We start from the raw sequence: 23349 nt of genomic DNA, 5'->3' as shown, positions 1-23349 counted from the left end.
TCTGGGGGTCTGGGGTGGGAGGGGAGATTCTCAGGTGGGGGACTGAGTTGGGGCAGGGGCACCCTAGCTGCTGAGGGCCTCTCTCCTCATCTCGTGCTCTCGCTGCGACTGTGGCCTGGGGACTCTTCCTCCTTGGAGGCCACATGGACCATAAAGGCCACCACCTGCTGCTGGTGCCAAATTCACTGTCACATCAGGAACGGAGCTTAACAGATGGGTCGCTGGGGGCAATTCCAGCCCAGCATCCAAGGTGCAAGAGTAGGTATCACTGTTGAAGTCACAGAAGACAATCTGGTCCTTTGTGTCACCCAGATGCCCTATCGGGCCCTCCATGCCTTCTTCTCCACCTTCTCGATGCCTTCATATTTGGCAGCTTTCTCCAGGTGGCAGGGCAGATCCATGACTGTCACAGCCATGAGCTTCCCATTCTGCTCAGGGACAACCTTCCCACAGCCCTGGCAGCACCAAGCAATGATGTTTAGGGCAGCTCCATGGCTGGCACTCCACGGTTTCCCAGCGGGGCCATCCACAGTGCTCTGAGTGGCAGTGCTGGTGGGGACCATGGTCATGGATGACCCTGGCCAGGAGGGCCAAGCAGTAGGCAGTGCAGGAGGTGTTGCTGACAATCTCGAGGGACTTGTCCTACTTCTCCAGACTCATTCCCATCACAGACATGGGGCACCAACAGATGGGCAGAGGTGACGACCTTGGTCTCCACCCTTCAGGTGATCCCCAGCCTTGTGCGAGGCACTTCTCTGAGATGCCAGTGACCTGCCGGCATGTTCAGCACAGCATCGGCCCATCAGATGCGGGCGGGCCCTCACTCCTGGAAGACGAGGTGGGCTTCCCACTGACAACGAGTGTCCCGTTCTCAGCCATGACAGGGCCCTGGGACTTGTCATGGCTGGAATCCTACTGGAACATGTGGACCATGGAGCTGAGGTCAATGAAAGGGTCTGGATGGCAACAATGTCCACTTTGCCAGAGCTAAGAGCAGCCCTGGTGACCAGCACCCATTATGGCCAAACCTATTTACTCAGACTCCCACCGTCATGTCTTGGACACGCTGGCACTGCCAGAGAGGATGAGGCTGACCCTTGAATAGGGAGGGGAAGAGAGCACAACTTAAAACAAAGTCTTCATTTTCTGAGCAGTTTTAGCCTCACAGCAAAATTGAAGAGACAACAGAGTTCCTAAATAACGCCGCCGTCCCCGCCGCACACTCACAGCCTCCTGCTGTCAGCCTCCTGCCCGGGCGGTGCGCCTGCTCCTACACTGACACGTCGTCATCACCCGGGGGCCACACATCACGCTGAGGTTCACTCCTGTTGTCGGGCATTGTGGGTTTGGCCAAATGTGTAATGACAAGTACCCGCCACTGCAGTATCCCGCAGAGTTGTTTCGCTCCACCTATTCATCCTTCCCTCCCCCCACCCCTGGGCAACCACTGATATTTTTACTGTCTGCATAGTTATGTCTCTTCCAGGATGTCCCAGAGTTGGAGTCACAGTCCGTAGCCTTTTCAGAATGGCTTCTTTCACTTAGGAGTACGCATTTAAGTTTCCTCAATGTCTTTCACGGCTTGACAGTTCATTGATTTTTAGTGCTGTGTAATATTTCACTGTCTGCATGTACAGTTTACTGATCTGCCCACCTACGGAAAGACAAGTTTGGCAATTATGATTAAAGCTGCTGTAAACATTTGGGTGCAGGTTTTTGGGTGGACATAAGTTTTCAGTTCCTTTGGGTAGATTATAAGGAGTGTGGCTGCTGGAAGTTGTGTGATGTTATTTTGGATGAGTGGTTCCTAGCCCTGGCTGCCCACTACAATCACCTGGTAAGCATTGAAAAGATGCCTGCGCCCATCCCCGCCCAGGCCATTTGTATCAGCTGCTGTGAGGGTGGGCTTGAGCGTAGGTGTTAAACAACCTGTGGGTAGTCCTGGGGCACAGCCACATGGAGAGTCACCAGTTCAGAGGCTGATGCCAAAATCTTGAGTTCCTGTGGATTTGCAGTCAGCTTCCCTACCTAGGGAAAGACGTTAAGACTTTGAGAGCAATAAGAAAATGGTTAAATGACCAGGTGTTTCTCATGTTTCATGAAACATTTCTATTAGTGGTCTTCATTTGACCAAAAATCAATTTCATTTTTGTAGAAAGTATCTCATGTGAAGTTACCAGCTGCCCCCACTTTTACTCCCTTTGACTGACACCAGGCCCCAGGAAGTTCAATTTTCATTGAATTCCAGCATCCCTGGGCCCACCCAGGCCACCCTGGGCATTCCAGCCAATTCCAACTTCTCCCAGCTGCAAGGGCAACAGTTTTGGTGTGAAAACTTGACTTGCACTGTCCCAGAAGGGGAGATGGTCCAACTCCGTCCCTTCTTGGTGACCTCTCATACCTGGCCAGCTCCTCAGGTGCCTGTCACTCTGCCGGGGGCAGTGGAGAGGATCTTCAGGGGCCTCTGCTATGTCTGAGCCACGGAGCATCTGTCCACGTCTCATGTGCACAGCACCGTGCCAGCTGCTCCTCCCTGCACGCCACCCCCCACACCTGCCCACCGCTGCTTCTCCCTCCCGGCTCTGCTCCCTGCCCTCCCTGCTCTCCCCCTACCCCACCTCCACCTGTTCCTCGTCTCCCACCCAAGCTAGCTCTGAAGGACAGGTGTCTTCCTTCTAGGAAGCTGCTCTCAAATGGCACAGCCAACCACAAGTGCCCCAGATGTCCCAATGTTAGGGCAGAACATCTTTCTTGAAAGTCAGACGCTGAGCGTTTGAGCTCACCAGGGCTTCATCTCTGCCCTAGTGCAGCTTGGAACCGCCGAATTCAGACCTGCGTGAAAAGCAGGCCTCAGGGCAGCTGAACAGGCAACTTCTGTAAGCAGACGAGTGTGGGCACGGGCTCCTCCCAAGAGTGGCAGCAGAGGACGGGTGAAAGTCTGGGTGTAAAGGAGGAGCCTCTTTCTCCTGCATTTATTTCCTCCTCCCCTTCCCTGTCTTTCTGTTACCAGAGGAGAGGGCCTGGGGAGGTTGGACAGCTAACCTCAACCCTGTCCTCTACAGGTCCTTGACTCCACCTCAGGAGAGAATTCAAGAGCAGAGTCAGAGTAGAAAGTGAAAACAAGTTTAAAGTAAAGACTAAGAAATACACACTTCACAGGCAAAACGCAGGCTGGCTCAAGAGTGAGCACAGCCCCGCCTTCTTTCTGCGTTGTATCTTTATAGTTGGCCGTTCTATACATATTCATGCTATCTAATGAATATTTAGCTAAGGGGGTGGTTCCTGGTTATCTAACTGGTTATGTAACCTAGCCCTGCGCATGCTCTGTTTGCTTCTTTGGAGCACGCTCGGTGGTCAAATTCCAACATATGCACTGAAAAGTACTCAGAATATATTTGGTGCTCTCTAGCACCTCCAGTGAAAGGTCATTCAAGCCTAAACTCCGTTTTACTGAGCATGCTCAGCCACTGAAATTACATAAGTCCCCTCCCGCCAGTCTCAATCTCCCCAAGTTGGTGCCAAAAATAGATGCTACATGCAACAGTAGCTCAGGGCCTAGAGGAGGGGCTTGAGTCCTAGGGGAGTGGTTTGAGACCCCAGGGAGTGGCCTGAAGCCCAGTCCCGGGGAAACTGAGCACCTCCTATCTCATTCGACTTCCTCTCCTGCTTTCTCTCCCCTTCGTTGTGCTGACACTCTGCAGAGCCTCCTGAAGCTGTCCTTCCCACGGTATGCATCACTGAAGCATACCCAGTGGATGAGCTTGGAGAAAGTTATGTTATGTGAAACAAGCCAGGCACAGAAAGAGAAATACCACATGTCTGCACTCATACGTGGGAGCTAAAAAATAAATAAGAGAGAACGAATCATAATAATACACTGAACTTTCAGAAGGAGAGAACAGAACTACGGTTACTAGAGGTGGGAAAGGGAGAGGAAAAGGGGATAGCAAGAAATGGGTTAAAGGACACAAAACAGCTAGCTAGGTTTGGGGCACAGTTGAGCTAGGCATCTGTAATTAGCACGAATTTGCTGCATGTTATCAAATGTCTAGAAGAGAGGAGATCAAATGTCCTGAACACAAAGAAATGATTGCATTTTGTAATGATGAGTATGCTAATTATCCTGACTTGATCATGACATACTGTGTGCAGGTATTGATATTCAACTCTATACCCCACAAATATGTATAATCTATTACCTTTCAATAAAAAAAAAAAAAGTAGACACTTTTAGTAGACACTGCACAAATGCTCCCACACTGAGCACCGTGGGACCTGGAGGGCAGGCACTGCAGTATGTGTGATGGCAGCAGTGAGTGAAACAATACTTCTGTGCACACTCCCTCTCTCCGTGCCGCCAAAGTGCCCTGAAGTGAGCGTGGTGCAGAGTCTTTCAAGTGGTTATTAGGAAATGTTTGGCTCTGTGCTCTCTGCTCTGATCCAGGAAAGGGTGATAGTGGGACTTTGCGGGCAGTTCCTAGAGGTCATGCCCTAGAGTGCTGCTGGGACACTCCTGGGAGGGGAGGGTGCAGGAGTAACACATCACTCGTCCCGCACAGGGGAAGCTCTGGGAAGCAGACCTGAAGGTACAGTGCGAGCTTCCTGCTCCCACCTGCTCAGAAAGAGGAGACACCTGGAGACGGCTGTGACAAGGGCGGTGATGATGACCATAATTAAGGGGACATGGCTGTGGGGACCAGACTCAGGCTGTTGGGGCTCATTCATAGTGAGGATGCTTGTCACACAGAGCTCCAAAATGGTCAGGAACTTGTACAACTCAATAACAGAAAAACTCACATCCCAGTTACAGAATGAGCAAAGGCCTTGAACAGACAATTCCCCAAAGAAGATACACAGATGGCCAGTAAGCCTCGGCATCACTCATCCTGAGGAAGTGGAAATCAGAACTGCAGTGAGATGCCACCTCACACCCATCAGGATGGCTGTTATTAAAAAATAACAAACAGAAAGTAACAAGTGCTGACGAGGATGGGGAAGCACTGGAGCCCTTGTGCACTGCTGATGGGAATGTAAATGGACAACCACCGTGGACAACGGTACGGAGGCTCCAGCGAGATTTGACATAGCATTACCATATGATCAGCAATCCCACTTCTGGGTACACATCCTAAAGAACTGAAAGCAGGGATTTGAACAGATATTCGTACACCTATGGGCATGGCAGCCTTATTCACAACAGCTAAAAGATGGAAGCAACCCAAGTGCTCACTGACGGATGAATGGATAAACAAAATGTGGTGCACACACGCAATGAAGTATTACGCAGCCTTCAAATGGAAGAAAATGCTGACACACGCTACAACATGGATGAACCTTCAGGTCATTACGGTAAGTGACATAAGCCGGTCACAAAAGGACAAGTACTGCATGATTCCACTTACATGAGGTTCCTAGAGTGGCCAATTCATAGAGAAAGAAAGTAGAAAGGTGGGTGCCAGGGGCTGGGGGCAGGGGCACTGGGGAGTTGTTTAACGGGTACAGAGTTTCTGTTTTGGAAAATGAAAAAGTTCTGCAGGTGGGCGGTGGTGATGGTTCCACAACAGTGTGAATGTACTCAGTGCCACTGAACTGTACCCATAAAAATATTTAAGATGGTAAATGTCCTATTATGCACATTTTACCACAAGAATAATAATAATAATAACAAAGATAGGCCAGGAAAGTGGTGACCAGTGTGGCCAGGGCTTTGAATGTGTGCTTCAGAAACCAGAACAGGGCAGGGGCCAGGAGAGAGGACCTGCGGAAGACGGCTCCCATGCGGGCCCTGCAGAGCGTCCTCCACCAGGGCTTCTCTAGATACGAGGGGCCCAGGTTCCTCGAGGCTGGTATGAGCTCACCCTGCAGGCAGGGCCTGGCAGAAGCAGACAAGCAGAGGATTCCAGCAAAGGTCCCCAGGGCAGGAGGACGAGGCTATACCCCAGGTCCCCGGTCTCATTGGTCAAGGGGCTCAGCTAGCACCCGAGCCTTCGGGGCTCCTGCAGTGAGCACCAGGTCTTGGATCAGCTTCCTCCTCAGTACCAGAAAAAGGCTGGAAGGGGGACTTGAACTCCTGGGGTAGCTCAGGCAATTGAGGGGCAGAGGAGAGTGTCTCTACTGGCAGCCACTGGCCCGTGGTGTGTACTGCCGTGATGGCGTGAAGGAAGGTCCTGGGCGAGAAGTTTCTGGAGTTCAGTGACTGCCACCAAGCCAGCATCTATGCCTAGGGCAGGGTTCGAAGGAGGAGCTTGAGGCAGCAAGAGAAATGCCATCTCTGTGGATGAGGTCACCTCGCATTCATGCCTTCAACTAGCCTGACCCTCCTTCAACTAGTGCCCCATAGTGGAGACCACAATGATGGTGCATCCGTGTGTCCCTGCCATAGGCGGGACTTCTCTGTGCTCAATCCCACCTCGCTCTCCGCTTCCAGTTCCTTATTTCATGCAGAAATCCAACAATTTCGAACCTACTTGGCCTTGTCTTCTGTCTTCTGCCCTGAACATTTCCTGGGACTTCGTGTTGGGATTTGATCTTCCCAGCTTTGACTCCTCTGGCTCCTTCTGTCCTTGCCTGGCTCTGGCCCCTGGGTCCACCTTGTGCACCTGCCCAGGCCCTGTGCTCTGTGAAGGGACTCAGGAAGAAACAGACCGTGGGAGGGTAGGTGTTCAGGGCTGCCTGCGACACGTGTCTTCAAAAGGCATCTGAGGCGCATACCCTGCAGAGCTGGGGAAGGCGAGGTAGGGGACAGGCATGCTGAGCTGGACCAGGCTGCCGAGGAGGCACCGAGGAGGAGGCTCCCCTGTTATCACAGCCCCAAGGCTGTGCTGGACGGGCCTGGTGGTGAGTATAGGGTGGGCGCTTTTGTTCTCACAGGAGGTGGAAGGAAGTGAGCTGATCTGAGCTGTAAGCTGCCCTCTCCCATCATCATTGCCTGAACAGGAGCAGCCGCAGGCTCCTCTCCACCTCCCACCACGGGTGTCTCTTCTTGGAGTGAGGCTCACAGAGCCCTAGACAAATGCTCACTGACTGAGACTTAACGCAGTCTTAGGAAACGCAGGAGGGAAAAATGCTCGGCTGGAGTCTTGGCGCAGAAGTGACGCTGAGCACTAGTTTCTGCTCCTAATGCACGTGAATCAACCCTGCCACTCTTTCCAGCTCAGGACTCCTCCCTGTCACCTGTAAACAGCACTGTCTACAGCTCAGTGTCTGCAGGGCGAGGGTGTCGACCCTCTTGATGTCCCTGTGAGGGGCCCCCACTGGAACCACTCCCTGCCATAGAGTTCAGACATGCTGTGCAGAGCCAGTTCCTTAGCCAGGCCCATAAGGAGAGGGAGGCTTTTCTTTTCAAGTTAAAAAAAGATAATAATTCAAACAACTCAATAGCAAAAAACCAAACAACCCAATTAAAAAATGAGCAAATGACCTGAATGGACATTCCTCAAATGAAGATAAACAAATGGCCAACAGATATATGAAAAATGCTCCACATCACTAATCATCAGGGAAATGCAAATCAAAATGACAATGAGATGTCATCTCACACCTGTTAGAATGGCTATTAGCAAAAAGACCAAAAACAACAAATGCTGGAGATGTGGAGAAAGGTAAACTCTTAAACACTGTTGGTGGGAATGTAAATTAGTACAGCCATTATGGAAAACTGTATGGAAGTTCCTCAAAAAAATTAAAGATAGAGCTACTGTATGATCCAACAATCCCCCTACTGGGTATCGACCCAAAGGAATTGAAATCCACATCCCCAAGAGATATCTGCACTCCCATGATCACTCTAGCACTGTTCATAATAGTCAAGATATAAAATCAACCTAAGTGTTCAGTGGGTGAATGGATAAAAAAGTGTGGTCTATATATCCATGGAGTATTATTCAGACTTTAAAAAGAAGAAAATCCTGTCATTTGTGGCCACATGGACAAACCCGGAGGACATTATGTTAAGTGAAATAAGCCAGGCACAGAAAGACAAATACCGTGGGATCTCACTCATATGTGGGATCTAAAAATTCAAACTCATAGAAACAGTAGAATCGCTGTCACCAGGGGCTGGGGGTGGGGAACCTGGGCAGATGTTGGCCAAAAGACACAAAGTTTCAGTTAGGAGGAATAGATTCTGGAGATGTATTGTTCCACGTGGTGACTCTACTTAATAACAATGTGTTGTATACTTTAAAATTGCTGAGAGTAGATTTTAAATGTTCTCATCACCAAAAAAAAAAAAAAAAAAAAAAAAAGAATATGAGGTGATGCATATGTAAATTAGCTTGCTGTAGACATCCCACCATGTACGTATACATTTATATATCTAACCATCAGGTTGTGCACCATAAATACATATAATTTTTATTTGTTAATTTAAAAAGAAGATGTGGGTGTTGTTTCATCTAGACAAAGACAAGGAATCTGAGGGGGCAACCAGCACCAGCAACAGCCCCCACGGTCGCCTGAGCCCCTCCATGGGTGGCCTGTGCCGTGTCTTATCCCACCCTCTCTCCAGCCCCGCAGGGCAGGTGGCCCCCTATGTAACACAGAGGGAACAGGGACTCAGCTGGTGCACTGCAGACTCAGAGCTGGGGTGCACTGCAGACTCAGAGCTGGAGTGCCCAGTGTCCTCCCAGGACCCCAGAAAATGGAGTGCATGTGGGGCAGCAGGCCTGAGCAGAGCCACGTCTCTGGGGGCAGCAGTAGCGCTCGACTTTTAGGCAAATAAGACAGGCACGGGAACTAGATGTCCAGTGTGGAAGCCGCCCTTCTAGGCTTGGGAGTGCAAAGAACTTCAAAGCAGATAAATGCAGACCGCAGAAGGAAGAGGACGAGAGGGAAGTCGCTCTGCAATGGCCAGCCTGAATCTGGCAAGGGGTGGATGAAGCCGAGCGCTCTCCGCAGTGATGAAACGCAGCAGCCGGTGGTGATGAAATATTTATGAATGGGGACAGGATGCTGCATTCTGCAGTGCAGCACAGGGGAGAGCGAAGTTTCAAGAACACTGTAATAGCAAAACCCTCCATTAATTATTGGAAGCAAGCTGGAATGCGAGTTCCTATGGCAACGGGGTCCCCAGTGGATTTTGTGCTTTTTTTTTTTTTTTTTTTTTTAGCTGCTCCCATTTACTGTGGAACACTGCATTTGTTTTCCACCAGAGGTTTTGTGCTTGTCCTTTGCAAATGAATTCGTCCTGACCTCACAGCAGCGGGCGTGGAGACGGACAGGCTGGGGCCTGGGGAAAAGTTAAAGATTATGCAACTCTCAGCTAAATGCTCTGTAAGGCCGTTGATGGCTGCTAGGAGCATCTTCACTTTTGCCAGGGAAAGGCAGGGAGGGCAGGGCAAGAGGCGCGAGGGTGCATGGGTAATCAGCCCCCACCCCTTGGCCTTCGCAATCCAGGCTTGCACCAGGGAGGAGTCCTTGAACCCAGCCGGACTCTCAAGCAAGGAGCCTGCTGCAGCCGCGGTGTAATCTAACACTTGCACACAAAGCGCAGACACGGAGCCCTCTGGGGTGGGATCTGGAAAGAACAGTGGCTTGGCGCCCAGGGGAGCCACTGCCCTTCCCAGAGACGCGGTGCAGCCCTCCTCTGCTGCCCATACTCCACTATTACTCTCACTTCCCTCCTGGCCGAGAGGGGAGTTTTATTTGGTATCCCTGTAAAAGCAGTTTTTCCAGGGGAGTCCAGGGAAGACGTCCCTGCAATGGCCTGGCCACAGACTGCTATTCACGGCAACATTTTGTCCCAGGCCACAGGAGCACCTTGGAGCCACTCTGGGAATGGTCGGAGAAGTCCACTGGGCTTCCTCCGTCCTGCTCAGGCTGATGCTGGGTGCCGTGACTCGATGGTGAGACAGCCACTGGGCACGCAGGAGGCAGGCGACCTCCTAGGAGGGACAGCCCATGCACTTCCCTCTCGGGCTGCAGCAGGGCTTATGAGCTCGCTTTGGTGGCCTCATGAGGGGTGTGTGAGTCCTGCTGAATGGCGCAGGACAGGGAGTCTGCCTTGAGGGGGGCAGTAGGGGTGTCCAGTCCATGGGACCATTGCAGGCCAAAGTACAGTTCTATTGCTTTCTAAGTTGCCAAAAGGACTTACGTGGGTACTTCAAAAAATTCCTGAAAAGATTCGTGTTATCTTTTCATTCTATTTTTCCACAAACTCTTTGAAGTACCCTCGTACAAACATTTGAGAGTAGAAGCCAGAGTAGTGCTGGGTCAGCATTATGTGCATGTGGTTTCTGTTTGTGGAGTTGCTCCTGGAGTGGTGGGCACGAAGGGCTCCCTGCATTGAGCCCGCCTGAGTCATGGGAGAGGGTGTGCCCAGAGCCTGGGACGTTTCTTCTGAGTCATCCTCCTGCCCATTTGGACTTCACCCTCGGGCCACTTACTACCTCCCTAGCACAGTGGGGACACAGAGCTCATTGATAAGCAGGGATGTTTACTGAATGCCCTCCAGGCCACAGCACTATGCCTCTGTGGCCGTCACCTCATCACTGTGCACAGGAGGATTATCCCCCTCACTTTACGATGAGGAAACAGAGGCTCTGAGAGCGTAAGTCAAGTCGTTTCCCAGGTTACATGTTCCTCAGAGGCAGAGCCGAGATCAGAATCCACTTGTGCCTGTGTGTCTTACTGCTACCAGGTGGAGGCTCTCTAACAATGTCCAAACCCCAGACAGGTCACTCCTTGGCCTGCTGGGTGTCAGAAACTCTTGTTAGGGTTTCCTCTTATCCCCTCAAACTCCAACATTTTGTCTGCTTTGTGATGCTTTTTTGAGCTCAGTAGCACATTTACAGAATTAATAAGTAAGCATTCATACATTGGGGTACATGCTCACATTTATTTTACTGATATTGGAAGGAAGCAAAAAGACTAGAGTCTAATGTTGGAGGTAATGACCAGGGTCCACCCAAGGGCTCTTCAGGGGCCTGAAAGGACAGCTCCCTGTAGGTGGCCTTGGTCTTCCCTTGCAGTTTTGTTTGTCCCCCAGGATCCTTCTGGGCACCTTTCAAAAGTGATCCCAATACCTCTGTGCACTTCTGCAGCAGGCAGCTTGCTTATGGGAGAGTGGGTGAGTGGTCTGCTGCTGTTTGCTCTCCCTGCGGGCTCTGCAGTCGTCTCGCAGGCATTACTGGGGCACAGGGAGGAGGGGCGACTGGAAAAGGTGCGAGAAGAGCACACACACGTAGACCCCCTTGGCCACATACAGAAGTCTGAGGGACAGCCCTTTCTGAAGCGATGCCCTCATATGTTGGAGGACCAGTGCTTCAGGAGCTTCACCCGACTGGGTCTGTGGGATCTGGGGTGGGGCAGGGTACGTGGATGGGCACAGAGCCCCCTCATGTCCTCCTCAGGCCAGAATCATAGTTGCCCACACATTCCTTCCCATCAGCAGGCTTCAGAATCTAACCACACGCTCCGAGCTTCCATTTCCTTGTCATAAAATGCAGTTAATACTAATAAGACCTTCCATACAGAGTAGTTATGGGAAGCTGACAAAATTCCAACATCTTCCAAAACAGTGCAGCAGATCACAGGATCTTAAAATAAGCATACAGTAGGCACTCATAAATGCTGATTCCCTTCACTCTCTGCCTCTTGCTACCCGCGTGTGACTTAACCTCCCAATGCCTCAGTTTCTTCATTTTGAAAATGAAAGATGAGATCTATTTTAGACCTTAAAACATGGGGCACATTTATTTAATTAAAATAACAACCGCCACCTGAGCAGCTGGCTTAAAAGGCAGGAGAGTATAGTGGTTAGCCCGTGACTTCAGCTTCTCATTGCTTATTTTCTGTAAACCCTGGAGCAGTTATTTGGGGTAACTTATTTGGCCTTTTTTAAGTCTCAGTTTTCTCATTTTTAGCATGGAGGAGGTAATAATACTTATCTTGTGTCTATTATATTTTTAGGAGGACAGCATGGACATTTAATATGAAATGCTCAGCTCAGAGTTTAGTCTGCGGCCAGTACTCAGTAAATGTCAGTCACTGGTAGTAGCAGAACCATCATCATTACGAGACTGACATTTCCAGGTCCCTGTGAAGATTCTCATTTAATTGTCTTACTAGTCCTGCAAAGTTGAGACTATTTTTTTTAAACATAGGGACTTATTGGAAAAATGTTGTGATACAACCATAAAATAAAATAGTACACAGACCATTAAAATTACACTTTTTGTTTTAATTTTTTCTTTTTTTTAAAAAAAGACTCAGATCTTAGAAAATATGTTCTCTGACCAAAATAACAGAAGGAAATTTAGAAAACTCACAAATGCATGGAAATTAAACAACACTTTCCTACATTAACAGTGGGTAAAAAGGAAAATCACAGGGAAATTAGAGAGTATTTTGAGATAAAGATCAAAGCACAACATATCAAAATTTATAGGATGCATGGCTCATGTGGTGCTTAGAGGAAAATTTATACTTGTAAACATCTATATCAAAAATAAGAAAAATCTCAAATCAATAAGGTAAACTTCTACCTTAAGAAAATAGAAAAAAGAGCAAACTAAACCGAAAGCAAATACAAGTAGGAAATAAAGATTACAACAGAAATATATGAAATAGGGAATTAAAAAATGACAGAGAAAATCAACAAAGCCAAAAGTTGATTCTTTAAAAAGATAACAAAATTTGCAAACCTTTATCTAGCTATAAACCAAGAAAAAACAGATGGAGAAACTGAGGCTCTGAGAGGTGAGCAACTTTGCCAGGGTCACATGGAGCTAAGTGACAGAGCCAAGTCTTCCTGCTTCTCCAGCCTGTGCTCGCCGTCCCACACTGACTGCCCAGCCCTGGGACAGCTACAGGGGGCCATTGCTGGGTTACCTGCCTCCAACCACACGAGCGTGGTGGTAACGGAGGCCATGCAAAGTGTACACTGGGGTCTCCAGGGGCTGTGGTTCTCTGGAGGCCTTGGGCTGCCTGGCATCCCTTAGATCACTAGACTTAACACTTCTTTCCTGCCACCGTCGCCGGCGAGGCTGGCATTGCAGGAGGCCAGGCAGCGGGCAAGGAGGAAGCCTTCACTTCTTGCCAGACACATTGTTTTACTGGAACAGTCAATTCTCTGGAAACCCTGCCAGAAGTCACCCTAGGAAGTCAAGAGAGAGAAATGACTGCCTTATTGGGGTTTTCTTAACTGTGCTTTGATTTTCTGCTCTGAAGGAAAGACGGGACCTGGGCCAGGAGCCCCTGCACTCTCTGTCTGACCCCAGACAGACCAGATAAACCCGAGCAGGCATCAGCAGCTGCATGAGCTCCTCTGGGCTGCAGTGCAGCTCTTGGAGTGGAAAGACGCCTTCCTGTGTGTGCAGGGCTTCGAGCCTGGCTGGCTCACTTAGAGCTGCAGAGCACATGTGGTGGCCCAGACCTGGGAGGTGTCAGCCTGTGCAGGTGGCCTTCTGTGGGCTTAGCCAGGTTCACCAGGGCCTTTCTCTCACTGCTTCACATCCCTGTGCTAGATGGGCTGTGTGCAATCGAAGGAATCACAAGCTGTTCACACTTGTGTGAAACCAGACCCAAGAGCTTGTCTGAATCAAAGCCCAGGAATGGCGACTCGAGAGCTCTCAAGAGGGCAGGGAGGGAGAGAACAACGACACTAAAGCAAGAGCAGAGGCCTTAAAAGCTGTGTGAGTTTGTCATTTGATTTGACCTCTCTGAGCCTCAACTTCTTATCCGTAAAGTGGGAATAAGAGTATTTGGAGGTTTGTTCTGAGACTTATAAATAACGTGTGCAAAGCTACTGGCTCCTTGTCTGTCTGATCACTCAGGGTTCTGCTTAGATGTGGCTGCAGGTACTGGCAGCTGCGGAGTGGTGTGAAGGTTGCAGGGTGGCTCCCCTGGCCACAGAGTCCTCGTCACCGCCAGGGCTTGGAGCTCCCTCACTGGACAGGGATTCCCTAGGCTTTGCAAGTGCCCAGGCCCCAGAGCCAAGCAAATCTGGGTTCAAGGGCTCAGGGCTCAGCTGTGTGACCTCAGGGGATGTTAGCAAACCTCTCTGGGCCTCAGCTCCTCCTCTGTACACTGGGGCGGGTGGTGGTAATAACAATACCTACACGTACCAAGGTTGACAAGAGCCGATGAAATAGAGGCTGCGAATGTCTGTCACACATTAAAGTCCTCCCTGACGGTCAGCTCTTATTTTTAATAGTAATCATTGGTATCTGCTAAAGTGCAAACAGTGCTGGAAGGTATAGTGACTATTTGTTGAAGGGAGATTAGCAGACAGTGGACCCAGAGCTCACCCTGCAGTGACAGAACGCAGGAGAAGGGCCCGCCTGGAAGATGTGTGAGGGCCACATCGGTGCTGGGTGCACCAGGGGACAGGCCTTCTAGCTAGGGAGGCCAGGAGGCAGCCAGGAATTCTCTCACAATATGAGTGCAAGATGCACCATCAAGTTTTCAAAGTCAACAACCATGTGACTGTCGGGCTCTGGTCCCCAGATCACAGCTTCCCCTTAGAGAGGCCTTTGTGGGGATGTCTGTGGAGGGCGGGGGAGACCCAGAAACACATTCTTTACATCAGCTGCATCCCATGTCAAGGGGAGGCCTCAGGGAGCCTGCCAGTGTCCCCAGCATGGAGAACATGATTAGCCACCTGCCCTGTGCTCCCAAGAAGACTCCTGTCAGGCATTTGTTGTCCAGAGGCCGAGCGGAGTCCTTCATCTCCCCAGGGTGCTGGGTTAGGACAAGAAGTGGACAACAGTGTCCAGGTTGTGATGAGTGCTCGGAGGGGGGCGTGGGGAGGGGAAGAGAGGAAGTCACCGAGGAGTCGCCTCTGCGGTGTTTAATGGGAAAACGAGCTACTTCCCAGGCAATTGCTTTTAGGTGACTGACTATTGAAATTAATGCCTCATTCCAGCAGCACGTCTCTGCCTCTCAGAGGGAGCCAAAAAAAAAAAAGAAAAGAAAAGAAAAGAAAAAGAAAAAAAGAAAAATGAGAGGAGAAGAAATTAGAAACCGGAAATGGGTGCAGCACAGCTGCAGAAGGGCCGAGGATGGGGGTTTGGGCCGCGGATCCCCTGCTCCTGACCCTCAGGAGTGGGAGTCGCCCGAGGACTGAGGAGGGACCATCCGGGAGGTGAACACGTCCCACCCAGGGCCTGTCCTTCTTAGCCACCCTGGGGGTGTGATAGGATCGCTAAGGGACAGGGCACCACAGGACCCACAGACGGGCCAGCTGACCTTCCGGCTTGGACCCGTTGGATCCTGCCCTTTCCAGCGAGGCCATGAGGCTCCTGCCCACACGTGGCCTCTCGCTGGCTCTGTGGCCACAGTCACAGTCCCTCAGTTCACCACCATTATGATCCACCGAGATGTCCACTGAGGGACCCCTGTGGTAATAAAAGCAGCCCACGATTTATGAGCCCCTCCCACGTGTCAGGCGCAGTCCCGCAAGGAGGGGACGGACACTGTGGCTGGAGTCGCGGCAGCTGGGACGCACGCTGGGGACAGCTTTCTGAACCCTGCTCTGAAGTCTCTGCCTGCGTTCCCGGTTATACTGGTGGAAATTTCTCTGAGCTGAGATGCATGACTTGCTTCACCTGAGGCCTGAAAATATCTGCCCTTGTTTCCTAAAAACCGGAGTTGGCCCTGAGACCCCTCAGCATTATCAGCAGCAGCCCAGCCTCCACTTCCGAGCGGCCTTGAGGGTTCATGCTCCAGGAAGATCCGGTGAGGAAAGTCCTCTCTGGCTTGGCTGTCACCGCCCTCCTCCCTGTCTAGGGCCAGGACACGGGAGACCAGGATTAACAAAGATGAACATGAGGCCCTGTGCACATGAGCTGCACCCCAGGAGCCGAGCACCGCGGCCATCCCACAGGATGCGTGGAGTTTGGGGGTGAATTCAGCATGGCTGGCGAGGCTGGCAGGTCCGGGAACTGGCTGCGATCTGGCCCTGGGGCTGCAGGGGAGGGTCGGCTCTGCACTGGGGTAGGGACCTTGCGGGGCTGCATCCACCCAGGATACCCTGAGCCCCTGGCTGCACCTGCTGCGCCTGCGGCACTCCCGGGGCCTCTTCCTAACCCCAGTGCTCCTGGGTGGTGATGACAGAGAGGCCGTTTTTGGCCTGAGCAAAGGAACAGCTGCTGGACAACCAGAGCTGTGTGGAAAACAGGGACAGGGCTTGACCAGCTTGACCAGGGAGAAGGCGGGAGGAGCCTGGAGCGGGTGGGGCTCAGGAGGGGCTCTTCCCCTGGAGGGCCCTGGAGTATGATGTCCCTGAGCTCCCCTGCTCCAGGGTTCTGTGAATGACTGAGCCAAGAACAACCTAGATCAGAAGTCCTCAGCCCTGAGTCACAAGAAGGGACAACCCCTCAGGACATGCAGGTGGGAGGGTGGGGCTAAAGGGCTGTTACTACACCCCCCACCATGTGACCCCAGGCATGTAGCTTAACCTGTCTGGGCCTAATTTCTTCACCTATAAAGGAAATCATTAGCATAAACTGTGAGGAATGATTTTACTTTGGGATTCTTGAATGCAGGCAGGTCTATGCAGGTCTTCGCTGCACCTTCCAGACCTACCAAAGAAGAGCAGGGCACAGCAGGCTAGACACAGGGAGGCCGGGCAGCTGGGACTGGAAGGTGTCCTCACTTCCTTTCTGCTGTGGCCTAGATGAGTCACTTCTGGGCTCCATCCATGTGTCCTGCCACTCCGAAGGCAGAACACACACTCCCTGCTTTGCAGGTGACAAGGTGCAAACATTTGGTTACTTTTATTGGGTAACCGGGGGCCCAGTGCCACCTGTGTATTGTTATTTCATCCAGTCCTTCAAACAAGCTGTGAGGTTGACATCATGGTCGTCCCCATTAAGCAGATGAGAAAACTGAGGATTAGAGGCAGTGGGGGTGGGGCAGTGCTGGGCTTGGATCTCTTCCATCTGAATTCAGAACCTCGACTCCTCATCATGTGTATAATAACAACATTTATTTATAAAACTCATAGAACTGTCCAGGGGCGGGGGCGGGAGGGACACAATATATCTTGTTTAAAAAGATCTAGAGCTTCAGTTGGGGAAACAGAGGCCCAGAGAGGCAAGGAGCCTGGCCAGGGGTTGGAACACTGATAGGCACTTTGGTCATTGTCTAGGAATGGGCACACTGTCAAAATCGCCAGCCACCATTATCACCCTCATGTCTTGGTCCAAGTACCCAGCCAGTCACCTCACAGGTCCTTGAGAGAGGGGCTGCACCTGGAAAATTAGGATGGGGCAGGGAGGGCGAGGGGAAGCTGAGCCTACGACAGGGCCCTGTCTAGGGGATCGGATATTGACAGGGAGCTCCCTGGGCAGGGGAGGGCTGGGAGGGCTGGGGAGGGCCTGGGCCCTGCAGGGAGATGCAGAAAGGTGAAGAGCAAGTGGAGACTTACGGAACCAGAGCACATCCACCCTCGTGACTTCCCCTGGAGTCCCTCTGTCTCCCCCTCCAGTCTCACACCACCCCCTCCCCGCCCCGGCCAACATGAAGGTGGTCCCGCTATTGGCTTCAGGCCCAGCGGGACACTGTGGCCGAAGAGGAGCCTGAGCTCTGTCCTCTACTGTGAGAGGATTTCCACAGGAAAGAAGCTCTAGACAAAGAGCAAAGATGAAGCTGAAGGGCAGGAGGAAGCCAACGAGAAGAGCACGGCCGCATGACGGCTCCTCGCAGGTCTGACACCCGCTTTACGGTCCCAGTTGTGCTACAGGCCACGCTTCCAGGAGAGACGACGGGTTTTCTCAGGTTCCATGATACGCTGAGGAGAGCACGAAAATAACCCGAACGTCGCTGCCGCTGTCAGAGTTGCTGGGAGAAGCTGCGCCTCCCTAGAAGGACCGTGCACAGCCTGCTCCCCGAGGGCAGCCAGCGCTGACCTTACTGCGGCCTTCAGGATGTCACTGTAGCAGTGTCCCCGCGCCTCCTCCCTCATGCTGCCCACGCAGAGGCTGAGTTTCTGCTCTACCTGTCTGCAGGTGACATCTTTCACAATTCATCATCCTTGGTGGGTCCTTTCACAGATCTCTCCAGCCTTCCCAGGAGAAAGACTCCTGATACTGCAACCTGAAACCATCCAGGGCTTAGAGGAATGCCTTAATTTGAAAGACACAAACCCAAAATGTTGTGTGCATGGGGTCCTTGAATTAGAAGGCCTGGGTTCTCTTCATACTTCTTCTACTTGTGCAGCCGTGTGAGCTTGGGCAAGTCACTTAACTTCTCTGGGCTTGTTTCTTCATTGGTAAATAAGCACCAGACGTCCTGTAAGGGCAGGGCCAAACTCAAACTCTGTGCCTCTTTTTTTTTTTTTTTTTTGTCTTTTACATGACCGGTACTCAGCCAGTGAGCGCACCGGCCATTCCTATATAGGATCCGAACCCGCGGCGGGAGCGTTGTTGCGCTCCCAGTGCCGCACTCTCCTGAGTGCGCCACAGGCTCGGCCCCAAACTCTGTGCCTCTTGCTGAGATCATGTAGCGGTTTCTCTTCCCCAAGGGCAGGGGTGCAGAGAAACTTGTCACTGGAGGTTGGCCCAAGATTGGGGCCTGGGGACCCAAAGCACAGTGACTCCTGGTGTCTACACTATTGCCCGTGATGAGCCAGTTCAGACACTGCCCATGAGGCTGCCTTACTAATTTCCACGACAATGCTGGAGCACTGAGGCCGGGTCAAGTTTGTCACCCCTGGGTCTGGGGTGGAGCAGGCCTGGAGAAAAAAGGTCACTGGGCTGAGTGGGAGCCAGCGGTCACTTCACCAAGCTGAGCTGTGACCACACCACCAGGGGCGGCTTTATGTCTGCAGTGCCAGGCTGCTGTGATCAATATAGACGGAGAGTCTGAGCAGCTGGGCTGTGATGTGAAGCCTGCAGTCAGGCTGCCTGGGGGAAATGTGGGAGGCCAGCCACTGAATTTAACCAGGGAAGCCCTGAGAGTGTCTGCAGGGGCTGTGCACACCGAGCAGACCCTCCTGGGCACTGATCAGGGCAGCTTCTGGGCTCCACCTGGCACAGAAAAGCCAGCAGAGCTCTGGTGATTTCCTTTCTCTCCTAGCAGAGAAAGAACAGGCAGGTTCAGAGTCTGGTGAGGCTGTCAAGGGCCCCACTGGGATCTGGGGAGAGCTGGTGCAGCCAGCGGGTGAGTCCTGGTAGATTGTCCCCAGGCTCTAGAATGGAGGAGGGGACATCAGAGCTCTCCACTGGTGACCAGCCAGGGACAGCAGCAGCCCTGGTGCTTATTTGCAGAAGGAAGGCAACACCCAGGGAAACTAAAATCACAGAATGGGGGCTTCTCTAGAAGATGCTGAGTGTGTGTATATGGATGGAGGCTGGCTGGATCCTGAAGATGACTCACCACTTCCCAGGGATGTGGCCTTGCGGGAAATCCCGCTCAGTTTCCTACTCTGTAAAATGGGCATAGGTTACAGAGTGTCTGGGGGTGAACTGACACTATCCCTGTGAATGCCTGACATGTAATAAATGCTCTCTTTATGAAAAACAGGAACCCGGTCTTAGAGCTTGTTCCATGACTCCAGCCCAGCACTGTGTTCCTCTGAAGAACACTTTGGTCAGCTGGGCATTGAGGAAGGGGTATACCTGGGTGCAGAGGCAGGAGAATGTAAAATGGTCCCTGTCCTCTAGCTCTCAATTTGAATACGTGGACATGGAGCAATTAGAAATAAAACCCAAAAATGCAGGATCCAATGCCATGCATATAGACATTGCTCCTTAAATCCTAACCCAAATTCCTATCCTTGCAAAATTAATCAACTAGTGAAGATAAGGTGGGAGGAAAAATATTCAGTCCATTTGAACATAGGTGGTGCATTTCATTCTGGACAGCAAATATGTTTCTAGAAAGTTCCAACAGCATAGACATTTTGTAAATTGAATCATACTTAAAAACAAAAAACAAAAAAGCAACCTTTTTGTTGTAGTGTAATACACATACGAAGTGCACATGTCACAAACTGAACAGACCTATGTAACCTGTCCCAGATTAAAATTCTACACCCCCTCATTCCCTCCAGTCATTTACCTGCCACGGAATAACCACTATCCTGACTTCTAAAAACATAGATTAATTTTGCCAGGTTTTACATCATTTAAAGGGATTCATATAGTTTATACTCTTTTGTGTCTATCTTCTCCTGCTTAACATTGTTTGTAAATTTCATCCATGTTATGTGTAGTTGTAGATTCATGTTCATTGCTATAGAATATTCCATTGTCTGAATAGATCACCATTTATTTATATCTGTTCTGCCACCGAATGGCATTTGTAGAATTAGTTTTATTCTACAATAAATATGCGTAGTGCTCCCATGCCTACCCTAATACACGTGCATTGGTGAATACATATGTGCATTTCTGCTGGGTATATCCCTAAGTGTGAAATCTTTGAGTCAGAGGTCATGTGCATATGCCGTTTTATAGATATTGTCAAATAGATTCCTGTAGCAGCTGTACCAAGCCAGCCTCTCAGTGTCTGTTCTGGTTGCTCCATATCCTTGCCAACACTGTTTGCTGTGTTTTTCATTTTAGCCATTCTGGTGGGGATCTATTGATATTAGAGTGTATCTTTAACTTGCATTTTACTGATGAGTAATGAAATTGAGCATATTTTTCTATGTTAGTGGCCATTTAGGTAAACTTTTACAGGAAATGTCTGTTCAAATATTTTGTCCATTTTTCTATTTGATTATCTGTCTTATTCTTGATTTGTAGGAGTCCTAGGAGGTCAATTTCTTAGAAATCTGACTACTGGCTTTTCTTAGAAGCAGGTCACTGAGCACTTACAAACTCCAACAGTGAGGTAAATCTGAGCATGGGAAAAGGCAGCCTCAAACTTTCCCAGATACAAAGGCTCCTCCTGAAAGACAAGGAGACTGTTGCTTTTCCCTCTAGTTCATTTATGCTGGTGTGGCAAGTGGGGTTGGGATGAGGAGGCTGGTGGACCATGAGGATGGACGTAGATGGGGCCACCAAAGGAGGACTTGCAGTTCTGCAGCTGGACTCATGCCATAGCTGGACACATCAGCATGCTCAGTAGCAACTACGGGATGAAACTTTACCTTCAGGGATTGCCAAGAATGAAAAATGAGTGGTGCAGGATTTACAAGTTAGGTGGGCACATTTCTGGAGGATCAGTGTCAACTCAGTTGAAAAAAATGCTTTTGCTTAATTTGGGGACAATCTGAAAAGCCAAAAGTATCACTGGCAGCTACCCAGGTTACAGCAGATGTGCCACCACGCATGCTTCAAGACTTGGTCACTCCTCTGTGTTGTCCTAGGTGTGAAGCATAAGGACCAATGCTCGTCCTAAGACCATATTTCAGAGAATGGCCCAGCCACCAGCCATGTTCCACCAGCCACCCTGCCGCACACAGCACGAAGACAGATCCTACAGACCTTGGATACTGCTATAAAAGGACTTTTCCCTCCTAATGTTCATTTTGCACAGTGCAATATGGCAATATAGACATATTTATTCTCAGGGAAATTAAAATGAATCCCAGGAAAAATTTTCTTGGCTTTCATTCATTCAATAAACTTGTACTGAGCACCTACTGTATGCCAGGGATTGTGCTGGAAGATAAGGAAATAAATAACCCAAGGTTTTCCCCTCAAGAAGCTCACATTATTGTGGAGAAAATAAAAAAGTGGATAGTAAATTTCAAGATGGTATAACAGTGTGAGTTTTACAGAGTGTTAGCAGGGAAGAAGGACCTCACCGGTGCCTGAGGAGAGGACAGGCAGGGCTGAGAAGCCTTGGGAAAGGCTTTCTCAAAGAGTCAATGCCTTTAAGTCTCTGTCTTCCTCTCATCTGCAAAGGGACTATGAGAAAAGTGAGGAATTCACAAAACCCTACCACGCATCAGAGCAGAAGAGAAAGATTTCCAATTTTCTGTCCTGTTTAAATATCCCATGCTGTTGTACCTAGGGTCCTCATGATTTATATTAATGAATATTTTTTGTTTCTCATTTTGAACATGAACTCAATGAAAGTTAATTAAAATGATGTAAAATGTGACCTGAGTGAATTAATTAATGTTAGTAAAAATGAGCTGCTTTTTCTTCCTTCCAATTTCTCACCTATGGAAGCCCAAGGGAGCATTTGCCACCCTTTATAGAGCACTGTCAGGGCTCATGGTTTCAATATCTTTTTCCTGCTTATAACCATAAGAATGTTGGGCAACCAGCGGGTGAACGTGAGGATCTGTTAGACGCTGAAATTCAGTGGCAACTCCATCCAACAGGTGGGGACTCAGATGAGTGGACCCGTGAGTAAGGGCAGTGGGAAAGAGCTGATGAGACATCAGAGTGGGGGTGTAAGCTGGAGTCTACCTAGAAAGCCCACTGAGCCACTTAGTCAGGGGCTGTGGGAGTTAGAAATTCTGTGCTCTTCTCGAAGAGCACATGACAAAATATCAGTTAAAGCAGTTGGGATATAATTGGCTGCAAATAGTAGAAACCCTAATTCATCATGCTTGGAACAATAAGGTGGTCTGTTGTCTTACATAAGTCTGGAAGGACGGCAGTTCCGGGGTTGATTAATTCACCAGCTCATCAATGTCTCAAAGATCCAGGTTATTTCCATCTTTCACTCTGCATCCTAAATGTTTTGGCTTATCCTCACAGGCTGCTCTCCTAATGGACCCAGGATGACCGCTTTGGTTTCAGGAGCAATGCACAGACGCCAAGTACAAAGGCAGAGATGCAAACGTTCTTATCTTGGCTTTTTTTTTTTTTTTTTTTTTTTTTTACCCCTGCTGTTGTTAAGAAAAACCTTCCCAGAAGCACCATCAGCAGATTCCCCTCTTAGGTCCTTTGGCCCAAACTGCCTCCCTGGACCATGCCTAGACCAATCATTTGGCAGAGGAAATCATTCCATCATGTTCGGCTTAGACCATGAACTCCCACCACTGGGTAGGGGAGCAGCCTGACTTGGAGAAGGACAAACAAAATCAGAGCTTTATTAATAAGGAAATGGGTGGATGGCAGGTGGGAAGGCAGCCAGCATGTCCATGCTGAACAAACATTCTCCGCTTCCTCTGCCTGGACTTGAGGGGCACAGCTTTGGGGATTTGGGGATTGCCCCATTCATCCTGTCATTTGTCCTCATTAGTGGCAAGTAGGCAATAGAATCACATCAGACAGATAAGCAAAATGTAACAAAGACACAACTTTACTACAGTGAGAATATTGGGAATATATGAGCAGGTAGAGAAGCCCTTAGCAAAGTTGTGAAGTGCCCAAAGCTTGGCTTCTGACATCTGCAGGCTTTGCTTTCTGGGTCCTTCCTCCCCACTCTGTGTCCCGCTCAAGACACCCAGCATTTCCATGTCATTCTGTCTGTCCCAACAAAGCATCAGACGCACTA

General features: G+C 50.1%; 1 pseudogene; it reads right to left on the bottom strand.

Annotated features, from left to right (window-relative positions):
* Positions 1 to 317: 317 nt before the first annotated feature.
* On the bottom strand, positions 318 to 15959 carry LOC134378887 (glyceraldehyde-3-phosphate dehydrogenase-like; annotated as a pseudogene).
* Positions 15960 to 23349: the final 7390 nt, after the last annotated feature.

The sequence above is a fragment of the Cynocephalus volans genome, chromosome 5 (genome assembly GCF_027409185.1).
Source record: "Cynocephalus volans isolate mCynVol1 chromosome 5, mCynVol1.pri, whole genome shotgun sequence".
Lineage (NCBI taxonomy): Eukaryota > Metazoa > Chordata > Mammalia > Dermoptera > Cynocephalidae > Cynocephalus > Cynocephalus volans.
Note: the sequence above shows the minus strand (reverse complement) of the source record. Positions and strands in the feature narration are given on the sequence as shown.